Source organism: Coffea arabica, chromosome 2e, assembly GCF_036785885.1.
Source record: "Coffea arabica cultivar ET-39 chromosome 2e, Coffea Arabica ET-39 HiFi, whole genome shotgun sequence".
In the NCBI taxonomy this organism is placed as follows: domain Eukaryota; kingdom Viridiplantae; phylum Streptophyta; class Magnoliopsida; order Gentianales; family Rubiaceae; genus Coffea; species Coffea arabica.
In genome coordinates this window covers 48,485,538-48,499,464 of record NC_092313.1, presented here as the reverse complement: position 1 = coordinate 48,499,464, position 13,927 = coordinate 48,485,538, and the positions used below count along the sequence as shown (strand labels likewise).

General features: G+C 38.0%; 1 long non-coding RNA gene across 1 annotated transcript; it reads right to left on the bottom strand.

The window, feature by feature from the left end:
* Positions 1–1,164: 1,164 nt before the first annotated feature.
* LOC140037018 (uncharacterized) lies at positions 1,165–5,265 on the bottom strand. Its single transcript, XR_011840822.1, has 3 exons — positions 4,613–5,265; positions 2,265–2,320; positions 1,165–1,346 (listed from the first exon to the last, which is right to left on the bottom strand). It is a non-coding gene; the product is annotated as an uncharacterized lncRNA (long non-coding RNA).
* Positions 5,266–13,927: the final 8,662 nt, after the last annotated feature.

Sequence of the window (13,927 nt, the reverse complement as noted above, 5' to 3'; positions counted from 1 at the left end):
TAAACACGAAAGAAAACAATTCAATAATACGCAAATTATTATAACCACATAACTAATAGCTCAACCCCTTAGTTTAGATTCAACTTAACCTTAGTGGATTGTAGATCTACCACGTCTAATATTAAATCGAATAACATGATCATTACTTAAGTACATCAATGACTCTTAAGTATTCTAAATGATCTCAAACATTTCATACATTGGCTTTTCTAATAACCTAACAACTAGTTATCTTTATCCTTTTGGACGTTAGTCCCGAATAGTCCTCCAGTAAAACTTAAGGAACCACAATGTCATCGATAACTCACCTCACATGGCAAATTCGTCAACTTATCTCACCTCAGTTTTAAAGACTCTCCTCAAGGTTTAAAGCTGTTCACAACTGCATAGTTCCTGTCTAAACTACTATTTCACTCAATTCTATGTCTAAACCATTATTTTGGGTAAGAGATGGCATATATTCCATTTACCATTGAATGACTAGTAAAATTATTCATCTTAAGTACAGAATTGGCACTAATCTTCAAGATCTCACTATTGGCTCTTCACTTTTATCTTTCAAAAGCTAAACTTGATACTTTCGGTTCTACTTTTCTGGATTTGATCTCTAATCACATCATAATGCAATATACTAAATTCTTCCAAATTTGCAAATACATCATTGAATGAAATATCTGGTATTCGGGTACAAGAATCCGACAATAGGATAATTTACATCTCAGGCTGGCCAGTCCCAAGAGTAACTTACCTACATTTGAGATTCCTACCCAACATACATATCTAATATCCTCAACTATCGACTTTTGTTTCACACTTAACAAGCCAATCCCCACAGTCCGAGAATCCTTTCCCGGCACGAGCTCGATAAGAGCTCTGATACCACCTGTGACGACCCCACTTCCCCCTAAGGCGAACCAGAGGGTTGGCGGGCCGTCTGCCCAGCTCTCGCCAGGACTCACGCACGCACACTAACCCGGATCCTTCCGAAGAATAACCTAATCTGTTACAAAACAACTTTTCCCAGATAGGATCATCCTTAAATCTACATTAACTTCAGAGATAGCAGTAAAGAAGATAGCCAGTCGACGGCTCTTATACATCTCACGCGTTACCTCTAAGGTATAAGGTCGTACCAATCCGGATATATACTGTCACACACCACGATTACAACCATACAAGCCAAACATAATAATTAGGGTTTAAACATTTTCCAGCTTCAAGTGGCAATCCAAAATAACCAATACGTTTTTCAATTCACAATACAATACAACGGTAAACTGCAGTCTTAAGATTCAAGTACAAATTAAAAGAAATCAGCACTGCTCAGATTTCTCAAACTTCAAGACCTGTCAAGGAAAACAATTAAACGTGGGGTGAGCTAAAGCTCAGTGGTGCCCCAAAAACATGCAATCAATTAAAACAATTAGCACGTATTGATTCGACTGAAGTAAACAAATAGGAAGGCGATAATACCCAAGTGTACCTTAGACTGGTCGAGGGATTCACCCAACGACGTTACGTCCTGAACTTACATTATTATTATTGACTCGTCGAGGGATTCACCCAACGACTTTACGTCTAGCACTTGATTTACTCTTATTGACTCGTCGAGGGATTCACCCAACGACTTTACGTCTAGCACTTGATTTACTATTATTGACTCGTCGAGGGATTCACCCAACGACTTTACGTCTAGCACTTGATTTATTATTATTGACTCGTCGAGGGATTCACCCAACGACTTTACGTCTAGCACTTGATTTACTCTTATTGACTCGTCGAGGGATTCACCCAACGACTTTACGTCTAGCACTTGATTTATTATTATTGACTCGTCGAGGGATTCACCCAACGACTTTACGTCTAGCACTTGATTTACTCTTATTGACTCGTCGAGGGATTCACCCAACGACTTTACGTCTAGCACTTGATTTATTATTATTGACTCGTCGAGGGATTCACCCAACGACTTTACGTCTAGCACTTGATTTACTCTTATTGACTCGTCGAGGGATTCACCCAACGACTTTACGTCTAGCACTTGATTTATTATTATTGACTCGTCGAGGGATTCACCCAACGACTTTACGTCAAGCACTTGGATTCACAAAAAAAATGCTTTACACAAGTCACCACTCGAACGACTAGTGTGGTAAAGTACACACCGCTCACTTCGATGGATCAAAACCAATTTTTGCGATTATCACACTTAAATTCAAGGAAGCACTTAATCATGTAAGAATAGAACAAACAGGGACACTCACCAAGAGTGAAGTTCAGATGTCAAATTGGGATTCGAGTTCCACTTCCTCACGATACCCTAAAATAACAAATATTGAAACTATAAGTTTTTACTCCGTTTTTAAGCTTATAGACATTGAGGTATAATTACATACTACTAATTCACTTTCCCTTAGGAAATCAAGAGTCCCTTGGGTTAATACGTGACAAAGTAGAAGGATTGTTTCCTATAGTTTTCATTAAGATACTTTTCCTGAAAAAAATAACTTGTATTACTTTCTTGAAATAAATCGACAAATCTCTTAATATCCACGTTAGGAAGTTACTTTGAACATTTCTTTAAAGCTATGGTTTTTGCAAAATTATTACTAAACTATTTTACCTAAAAATAAGGTTTCTTGCCGAGTAAGTTTCTCAAGCTTTTCACTAAAATTAGTAAAACTCGTATTTTGGAACTTTTCCTATAGTTAACTATCCAAGTGCAAAGCTTAAGGAAAGAAAAGGAGTTAAAATAAGACTTAAAGTTTTCAAAAGCTATAGAACTTATTTACTATAGCTATCAAGGCTAGTTTGAGCTAAAGGAAATTATCGAGTTGGAAAATTTTTAGGCAAAGCACTAGATATGGAGTTTTATAATATAATACTAGCTGGAAAAATATTTTTGATTAATTTGACCACAGTTACTCGAGTTCGCTAAGTCGATACAACTTCCACAGCTCCGATTCCGTTTCGAAATCATAATATGAATCAAAATGTGGTAAAAATCACATAACAAATTACTAGGACTTCGTCAATCATTAGCCTTAAATTTCAACAAGTGCATTTCCGAATAAACTAACATGATCAACCAAGGCTTCATCAATCATTAGCACTTGGTCTCAGCAAACCCAACATAAGCAAGTAAAAGTAAAAGTAAAGCTTCCAAGACATTCCAGCAATTCACTTTCATCACACCGTGGTACTTATAAAGTCATTCAAATGGCCAAGGGCTTCATCAATCATTGGCCCTTGACGACATTAGTTACTTCCAACTACAATTGAATCAAGAATTTGAACCACAAGTAAGATAAAATCTCAATCCAAATTCAAGTTTAGTTTCTCAAAGAAACAGGATATTCATGCAAAACAGTCTACTTTAAACATTCACAGACAGCGATACACATGGAGGAAAAATACGAAATCTCTATAGGTCAAAGGCCTATGATTCTAGTTTCAAATACCACTGACGGCGCCTTAAACGGATTTTCCTACACCAAGATATAAACATTTTATCGAGACTGGTCAGGGACATCCGAAAATCTGGAGTTTCATTTTCCACTAATGAAAAACTCCTTTTTTTTTTTTCTTTTAACACCAACATGTTTTTATTTCAAGCCGTCCATGCATTCCTTATAGATTCCCAAACAACATATTCCAGGCATTTTAACCATTATATTTTCAAGAAAATTTCCAGAATCCAAGTTGATAATTCAACTCAATATTCGGCAATCACAAGAGAATTTCCAGCAATTGTATACTAGCGTTTTTGGTTCCAACTTTATATGTACTAATTGGTTCGTTGCTAAACAAATTGTATATCTTGAAATTTGCATCTCTTATGAAATTCTGAGCCACCATAATCCAAGGAAATAAAATAAATTTCCAGAAACAAATTACAATTTTCCCAACGATATTGAAATTCTGGATCATACCCCTTCGGCTATCACCCAAAATTTCCAGCAACCAATCTACTTTAGTTCGAATTTTTCCTTGGTTTAAGTATGGTATTAGGTACTCAATTCAGCGTTTAAACACTTAGCTAACTAGTTGACATTTTTAACTCAAAAATTGAATTCAATTAGCAACTACAAATTTCCCAAAAATCCAGAAATTCTCCCATGAGCCTCGGTGATCATGCATGAACCACTTTCAAATTTTCCTTTTTATTTTTCTGGTTTAGGCCATCTCATTGCTACATGCACAGCTTAACTGATTAGTTATTGACTAATTAAGCACAGGGATCAATTCAGAGGGTCACATTTAGGCAAGTTAAACTTACATTTTCTGCTCAAGCTCACGGCAACATTACTACATCAAAACAGAATTTCTTATGTTCCTTGGTTCATCATCCGAAAGTTCCAAGTTCCCATGCAAAGCTTTGAACAATTTAATTAGTTAGTGATTAGTTAATTAAACATCACAACAAGCTCAGAATAACAGAGTTTGATCATCTAAGGTAGCATCATTCCAATCAGTCTCGGATGAAGCACTATCGCACATCAGAAAATTTTTGCTGTTTTTGTAACTACCATCCGAAGTCTAATAATCAACATGCAAGATTTTAAGTTAGCTCCAGAACCCTCTAATCAACTCAAACTAGATCAAGAAGTACCTCTGCTAATGCTCCGTTCACGCACGAACAAATCTGGGCAGAATTATTTCCCTAGGCTCGCGACTGGTTTGGGGTTGTCTTGGCTGAGCAGATGGTGGAGCTGTGGTGGTTGTTGCGGCTGGAAAACTGGGTGTAGCTTGCGGATTTCAGCTCTCCTACCTTGCTCCAGCTGCTGATCCGAAAGGGAAATGGTGTTGTGGAGCTGAGGTGAGAAGTTGGATTGTGAAGAAAAGTGGAGGTGGAGCCGCGGTTTTGGCAATGGAGGTAGAGTGCTTGTGCGGTTGTGTGTTGGAGTGGGAAAGAAATGTATTGGCCGAATGTGAGGTGGTGACAGACGGTTATTTCGTGAGGTTGTGAGGGTAATTTTGATCTTTTCACTTGCTCTCCTAATATCCACTCCTAATATCCACTTAAGTCCCTATTTCTAACTTAATCTAATTCCAAAATTTATCCCAAATGTAATTTGAATACTTAATAATATACTAATCTCGCAAAGATTTGATTATCGAGATTTTAACGTCCTAAGTATACTAAGTGTACTTGTAATGGTTTTGTCTAAAATTATCAAATGCAACTTAATACTAAGGTTCCTATTAACTCTTAACATTATTAACGATTAAATTAGCTATCGGAATTCAAAGAGTTTGTTTTTAAGCAATAAAATTACTCTAACTCGAGAAATATTAATTTAGTGTAACAAAACCGAATAATTCAATATTGGGCACAATTATATTATTTTTTTTTTTACATAGAAATTATCTTTACACTTTTATTTCAAAACAATTAATTACAATACTAGAATTCAAAAAAGAAATTTAATTCTTAGATCAATGAAATAGTTTACCATCGAAATATGAAGTTAATGTAACAAAACTAAGAAGTTTGGTAGTCTAGCACAATTCTTTTATTTTGCACATAACGTTTATTTCTATGTACTTATTTAAAAACAATGGGACTTAGTGCTAAAATTTATTAAAGAATTAAAATGCAAATAAAATATGCACTGATATTTATATGTATATTTTCAGGGTTCTCACATATAGAAGGAAGAAATTGAGAGCTTTTCTTTCTTTCTTGAGCAAGAACATTCGGCCAAGAAGCTTGCAAAATGAAGTGATTTTTGGGCCAATTTGAATTAAATGGTAAAGTTATGAATAGTAGTCAAACTCAAGACTTAATCTTATGGTGACACTTGTCACCTTTTGGTTCAAAACTTATCTTTTTGTCTCTCCAATACAAATATCTTAACACATTGTACAATAATATCACTTAATACAAAATTCCAACAAGTTGTCAAAAATTTAATGTATTTACCGCACTAGCGGGTCCCACGTTCAAAATACGCTCTTAATTTCTCAAAAACTAACCGATACTAGAAAAATTATTTTAAAACTATCTTTGCTCATAAACTTTATCTGGGGAATTTTTCTAATAAAGAAAATGTAGAAAAGGCGGGCGATTAAATAAAATAAACCCTAGAAAATGTGAAAATTTCCGGGTTCTCACACTCATTCTTTTCGGGGCGTCACAATCTCCCCTCCTTAAAAGAATGTCATCCTCGACATTCCATCTTGTACCAATCAAGTCAAGACATCCCGCAAAAATCACTAATATTTCAGACCAAACCCACAGTCCGGCATCCTAAACTTCAAGTCTAGGATACACTACAGAGATCTGAAGCCTAAGCTCTGAAACCAACTGTGACAGTTCTCAGGGTCACATCACGGGGTACCTATCAGCTTGCCACCCGCACGCGGGCATCCCCTACGGAGAGTTTCGCTTCGTGACTCTTCACGAACGAGAGGCTCGGGGCTTTTCCAGACGAAGGACTTAAAGTCCCAACTGTCGGCATAAGGCTCTGATACCAACTGTGACAGCCCCACCTCCCCCTGAGGCGAACCAGAGGGTTCGGCGGGCCGCCTGCCCAGCTCTCGCCGGGACTCAGTCGTTCACTACAATCCTCAAATGAATTACAAGAATAAACCTCAAATATTACAATATAAATCTCCAATATACATCAAATTCTCCAAAAATTACATGTCATAAGCGAAGCGGAAACGATTCCCAACTATACATAAAATGATTCCAAATCCAAATTGTACAAAACATAGGCCATCTAATCACGTGCACAAGTACTACAAGCCCTTCCTTCGTCTTGAGCCCTGTGGAGGGGAATAAAATATTTTTGGGGTGAGCTAAAAGCTCAGCAAGTAACCAGAAAAATCAGTAATCAAATCGGTTTCACAATAGTTCATTTCAATGATATCATAAATCAATGATGTCATAAATCAAATGATAAGTCCAAAAACAATTTCAACATTTACAAGACATTAAATATGGAGTATCAATAATTCAAGAAACATGTACAATGGAAAGCGATAGTAACATTCATTAAAAGGATACGGGCTCACATGGAGCTATTCGTTTGTTCGTTCGTTCCCTTGACATTCCCCCTTATTCCTCCAATCGTTTGAAAATACATTTTTTTGTAAGTAGAATCCCTCGTTCATCCTTTTGTTCGTTCATCCCCTTTTCCGGACGTTGACCGGACTCCACCCATCCGACCATTGGCCGGACTCCACCCATCCGGACGTAGCCGGACTGCAAGGTAATACTCGAGTATACCAAATTCACCCAGGGTCACCATATCGCCCGACCGAGTCCGCTTCTGGCTCGAGTTGATCGGTAACGAAGGGCAGTGACCAGTTCAGCCAAACGGCTTACATTCATGCGCAACTAGCATTTAATCATTAATCATTGAAAATTTCATATTTATTTAGGTCGAGTGCGATAAAGTACACACTCGCCTAGAAAATTCGTTTTAACAATCATCGAAAGCACTTAACGCATTACCAATCAATAATAACAAGCCAATAAGTCAAGGAATACAGCAACAAGGAACACTCATATGCAAGCACGCATGATATGCAAGAAAACTGTTCAAAAGTAACTTTGGAAACAGTTTAAAAGTAAATAATGCAGGAAACGGTTCATAAATAACTTTAGAAATAGTTTGAGGTCACTCACCTCCATGGCTCAGAAACCATCCATCATATAACATTGCCTTGCTCAAATCCAAGCCTTAGTTCACAAACTCAATGCAAACAAGTCCTTTCAAAATTCGGACAACACTTCCTCTTATCTTTCTTTACTTTCCCAGCCATCAAGGCTTCATTATTTCCTCATTCCAACCCAAAGGTACACACACAACAAAAAGTTCATCCAATAGCCATTCAGCAAGCTCCAAGTAGTACTAGTACAAGTCAAGCTATGGAAAAGTCCGGAAATGAAAGTTAAGATCAAAACCAGAAAAACAGGTTTTGATGTCATTTTCCGGTAATGGTACCAAAGGCGCTACGATTGTTGGATGAAGGTGCAAGACCCACCGTTTCGAAGCTAAGAGACAGGGCTACAATATTACAGAAGGTCACTCAACCCAGTTTCGAGTATAACCAGGTCAAAAATGCAAGATACCATACCAGAATCACAAAAACAGATTCACAGAACGCATTCTAGCGGAAACATCATAAAACAGGCTATCCAAGTCCAAATCCAGAAATTCCAAAACCAGCTGAAAGATAAGAAACAGGGATAAATTTCATCAGAAGGCCTCAGCAACCAATTCGGAAGCAATTCCAGCCAAAACAACCAATTACAGGCGCAATTCTTACATTCGGGTAAAACCAGAATAGCAATAGTAATTTCAACTTTTCTCATTCTACGCTACTCTGATTGACCTGAAATTTTGTAGGCACTTCTAAAATGTCATTCCCTACAACTTTGATGTTTTAAGCCAAGGCCAATTCGGCCTCTAACTAGGACCTAAAAATTCGGACAGAATGCTCCTTCAAGAACCCTAGTTTTCTGAAATTTCTTCCAAACCAGAAATTGGTTGCAATTAATCACTTTTTCCACCTCCTAGAGTCATTATATACCATTTCCAATCATCATATATAGCCACACAATCATGCTTATATTAAAACAGAAAATCCCCAAAAATAATAAAACCTCATCACTTCAACCACAAATCAAGAAATAATCCATAAAAGTGCATCTTATACCACCTCCAATCATGAATTGAACATCAATTAAGGGAGGAGAGTGGTTCTTCACAACTCACCTTAGCCACACAAGAGATAGAGCAACAAATCACCTTAGCTTTCCAAACAACTCCACAAAACACCTCAAGACCACTTAGCAAAGAGATTTTATGGAATGATTTGGAGTTTTATTGGTTGGATTTGAAGATTGAGCAAGAAATAGAAGGAAGAAATTGAGAGCTTTTCTTTCTTTCTTGAGCAAGAACATTCGGCCAAGAAGCTTGCAAAATGAAGTGATTTTTGGGCCAATTTGAATTAAATGGTAAAGTTATGAATAGTAGTCAAACTCAAGACTTAATCTTATGGTGACACTTGTCACCTTTTGGTTCAAAACTTATCTTTTTGTCTCTCCAATACAAATATCTTAACACATTGTACAATAATATCACTTAATACAAAATTCCAACAAGTTGTCAAAAATTTAATGCATTTACCGCACTAGCGGGTCCCACGTTCAAAATACGCTCTTAATTTCTCAAAAACTAACCGATGCTAGAAAAATCATTTTAAAACTATCTTTGCTCATAAACTTTATCTGGGGAATTTTTCTAATAAAGAAAATGTAGAAAAGGCGGGCGATTAAATAAAATAAACCCTAGAAAATGTGAAAATTTCCGGGTTCTCACACTCATTCTTTTCGGGGCATCACAATCTCCCCTCCTTAAAAGAATGTCGTCCTCGACATTCCATCTTGTACCAATCAAGTCAAGACATCCAGCAAAAATCACTAATATTTCAGACCAAACCCACAGTCCGGCATCCTAAACTTCAAGCCTAGGATACACTACAGAGATCTGAAGCCTAAGCTCTGATACCAACTGTGACAGTTATCAGGGTCACATCACGGGGTACCTATCAGCTTGCCACCCGCACGCGGGCATCCCCTTCGGAGAGTTTCGCTTCGTGACTCTTCACGAACGAGAGGCTCGGGGCTTTTCCAGACGAAGGACTTAAAGTCCCAACTGTCGGCATAAGGCTCTGATACCAACTGTGACAGCCCCACCTCCCCCTGAGGCGAACCAGAGGGTTCGGCGGGCCGCCTGCCCAGCTCTCGCCGGGACTCAGTCGTTCACTACAATCCTCAAATGAATTACAAGAATAAACCTCAAATATTACAATATAAATCTCCAATATACATCAAATTCTCCAAAAATTACATGTCATAAGCGAAGCGGAAACGATTCCCAACTATACATAAAATGATTCCAAATCCAAATTGTACAAAACATAGGCCATCTAATCACGTGCACAAGTACTACAAGCCCTTCCTTCGTCTTGAGCCCTGTGGAGGGGAATAAAATATTTTTGGGGTGAGCTAAAAGCTCAGCAAGTAACCAGAAAAATCAGTAATCAAATCGGTTTCACAATAGTTCATTTCAATGATATCATAAATCAATGATGTCATAAATCAAATGATAAGTCCAAAAACAATTTCAACATTTACAAGACATTAAATATGGAGTATCAATAATTCAAGAAACATGTACAATGGAAAGCGATAGTAACATTCATTAAAAGGATACGGGCTCACATGGAGCTATTCGTTTGTTCGTTCGTTCCCTTGACATTCCCCCTTATTCCTCCAATCGTTTGAAAATACATTTTTTTGTAAGTAGAATCCCTCGTTCATCCTTTTGTTCGTTCATCCCCTTTTCCGGACGTTGACCGGACTCCACCCATCCGACCATTGGCCGGACTCCACCCATCCGGACGTAGCCGGACTGCAAGGTAATACTCGAGTATACCAAATTCACCCAGGGTCACCATATCGCCCGACCGAGTCTGCTTCTGGCTCGAGTTGATCGGTAACGAAGGGCAGTGGCCAGTTCAGCCAAACGGCTTACATTCATGCGCAACTAGCATTTAATCATTAATCATTGAAAATTTCATATTTATTTAGGTCGAGTGCGATAAAGTACACACTCGCCTAGAAAATTCATTTTAACAATCATCGAAAGCACTTAACGCATTACCAATCAATAATAACAAGCCAATAAGTCAAGGAATACAGCAACAAGGAACACTCATATGCAAGCACGCATGATATGCAAGAAAACTGTTCAAAAGTAACTTTGGAAACAGTTTAAAAGTAAATAATGCAGGAAACGGTTCATAAATAACTTTAGAAATAGTTTGAGGTCACTCACCTCCATGGCTCAGAAACCATCCATCATATAACATTGCCTTGCTCAAATCCAAGCCTTAGTTCACAAACTCAATGCAAACAAGTCCTTTCAAAATTCGGACAGCACTTCCTCTTATCTTTCTTTACTTTCCCAGCCATCAAGGCTTCATTATTTCCTCATTCCAACCCAAAGGTACATACACAACAACAAGTTCATCCAATAGCCATTCAGCAAGCTCCAAGTAGTACTAGTACAAGTCAAGCTAGGGAAAAGTCCGGAAATGAAAGTTAAGATCAAAACCAGAAAAACAGGTTTTGATGTCATTTTCCGGTAATGGTACCAAAGGCGCTACGATTGTTGGATGAAGGTGCAAGACCCACCATTTCGAAGCTAAGAGACAGGGCTACAATATTACAGAAGGTCACTCAACCCAGTTTCGAGTGTAACCGGGTCAAAAATGCAAGATACCATACCAGAATCACAAAAACAGATTCACAGAACGCATTCTAGCGGAAACATCATAAAACAGGCTATCCAAGTCCAAATCCAGAAATTCCAAAACCAGCTGAAAGATAAGAAACAGGGATAAATTTCATCAGAAGGCCTCAACAACCAATTCGGAAGCAATTCCAGCCAAAACAACCAATTACAGGCGCAATTCTTACATTCGGGTAAAACCAGAATAGCAATAGTAATTTCAACTTTTCTCATTCTACGCTACTCCGATTGACCTGAAATTTTGCAAGCACCTCTAAAATGTTATTCCCTATAACTTTCATGTTTTAAGCCAAGGCCAATTCGATCTATACCTAGGACCTAAAAATTCGGACAGAATGCTCCTTCAAGAACCCTAGTTTTCTGAAATTTCTTCCAAACCAGAAATTGGTTGCAATTAATCACTTTTTCCACCTCCTAGAGTCATTATATAAAATTTCCAATCATCATAGATAGCCACACAATCATGCTTATATTAAAACAGAAAATCCCCAAAAATAATAAAACCTCATCACTTCAACCACAAATCAAGAAATAATCCATAAAAGTGCATCTTATACCACCTCCAATCATGAATTGAACATCAATTAAGGGAGGAGAGTGGTTCTTCACAACTCACCTTAGCCACACAAGAGATAGAGCAACAAATCACCTTAGCTTTCCAAACAACTCCACAAAACACCTCAAGACCACTTAGCAAAGAGATTTTATGGAATGATTTGGAGTTTTATTGGTTGGATTTGAAGATTGAGCAAGAAATAGAAGGAAGAAATTGAGAGCTTTTCTTTCTTTCTTGAGCAAGAACATTCGGCCAAGAAGCTTGCAAAATGAAGTGATTTTTGGGCCAATTTCAATTAAATGGTAAAGTTATGAATAGTAGTCAAACTCAAGACTTAATCTTATGGTGACACTTGTCACCTTTTGGTTCAAAACTTATCTTTTTGTCTCTCCAATACAAATATCTTAACACATTGTACAATAATATCACTTAATACAAAATTCCAACAAGTTGTCAAAAATATAATGCATTTACCGCACTAATGGGTCCCACGTTCAAAATACGCTCTTAATTTCTCAAAAACTAACCGATACTAGAAAAATCATTTTAAAACTATCTTTGCTCATAAACTTTATCTGGGGAATTTTTCTAATAAAGAAAATGTAGAAAAGACGGGCGATTAAATAAAATAAACCCTAGAAAATGTGAAAATTTCCGGGTTCTCACACTCATTCTTTTCGGGGCGTCACAATCTCCCCTCCTTAAAAGAATGTCGTCCTCGACATTCCATCTTGTACCAATCAAGTCAAGACATCCCGCAAAAATCACTAATATTTCAGACCAAACCCACAGTCCGGCATCCTAAACTTCAAGCCTAGGATACACTACAGAGATCTGAAGCCTAAGCTCTGATACTAACTGTGACAGTTCTCAGGGTCACATCACGGGGTACCTATCAGCTTGCCACCCGCACGCGGGCATCCCCTACGGAGAGTTTCGCTTCGTGACTCTTCACGAACGAGAGGCTCGGGGCTTTTCCAGACGAAGGACTTAAAGTCCCAACTGTCGGCATAAGGCTCTGATACCAACTGTGACAGCCGCACCTCCCCCTGAGGCGAACCAGAGGGTTCGGTGGGCTGCCTGCCCAGCTCTCGCCGGGACTCAGTCGTTCACTACAATCCTCAAATGAATTACAAGAATAAACCTCAAATATTACAATATAAATCTCCAATATACATCAAATTCTCCAAAAATTACATGTCATAAGCGAAGCGGAAACGATTCCCAACTATACATAAAATGATTCCAAATCCAAATTGTACAAAACATAGGCCATCTAATCACGTGCACAAGTACTACAAGCCCTTCCTTCGCCTTGAGCCCTGTGGAGGGGAATAAAATATTTTTGGGGTGAGCTAAAAGCTCAGCGAGTAACCAGAAAAATCAGTAATCAAATCGGTTTCACAATAGTTCATTTCAATGATATCATAAATAAATGATGTCATAAATCAAATGATAAGTCCAAAAACAATTTCAACATTTACAAGACATTAAATATGGAGTATCAATAATTCAAGAAACATGTACAATGGAAAGCGATAGTAACATTCATTAAAAGGATACGGGCTCACATGGAGCTATTCGTTTTTTCGTTCGTTCCCTTGACATTCCCCCTTATTCCTCCAATCGTTTGAAAATACATTTTTTTGTAAGTAGAATCCCTCGTTCATCCTTTTGTTCGTTCATCCCCTTTTCCGGACGTTGACCGGACTCCACCCATCCGACCATTGGCCGGACTCCACCCATCCGGATGTAGCCGGACTACAAGGTAATACTCGAGTATACCAAATTCACCCAGGGTCACCATATCGCCCGACCGAGTCCGCTTCTGGCTCGAGTTGATCGGTAACGAAGGGCAGTGGCCAGTTCAGCCAAACGGCTTACATTCATGCGCAACTAGCATTTAATCATTAATCATTGAAAAATTCATATTTATTTTGGTCGAGTGCGATAAAGTACACACTCGCCTAGAAAACTCGTTTTAACAATCATCGAAAGCACTTAACGCATTACCAATCAATAATAACAAGCCAAT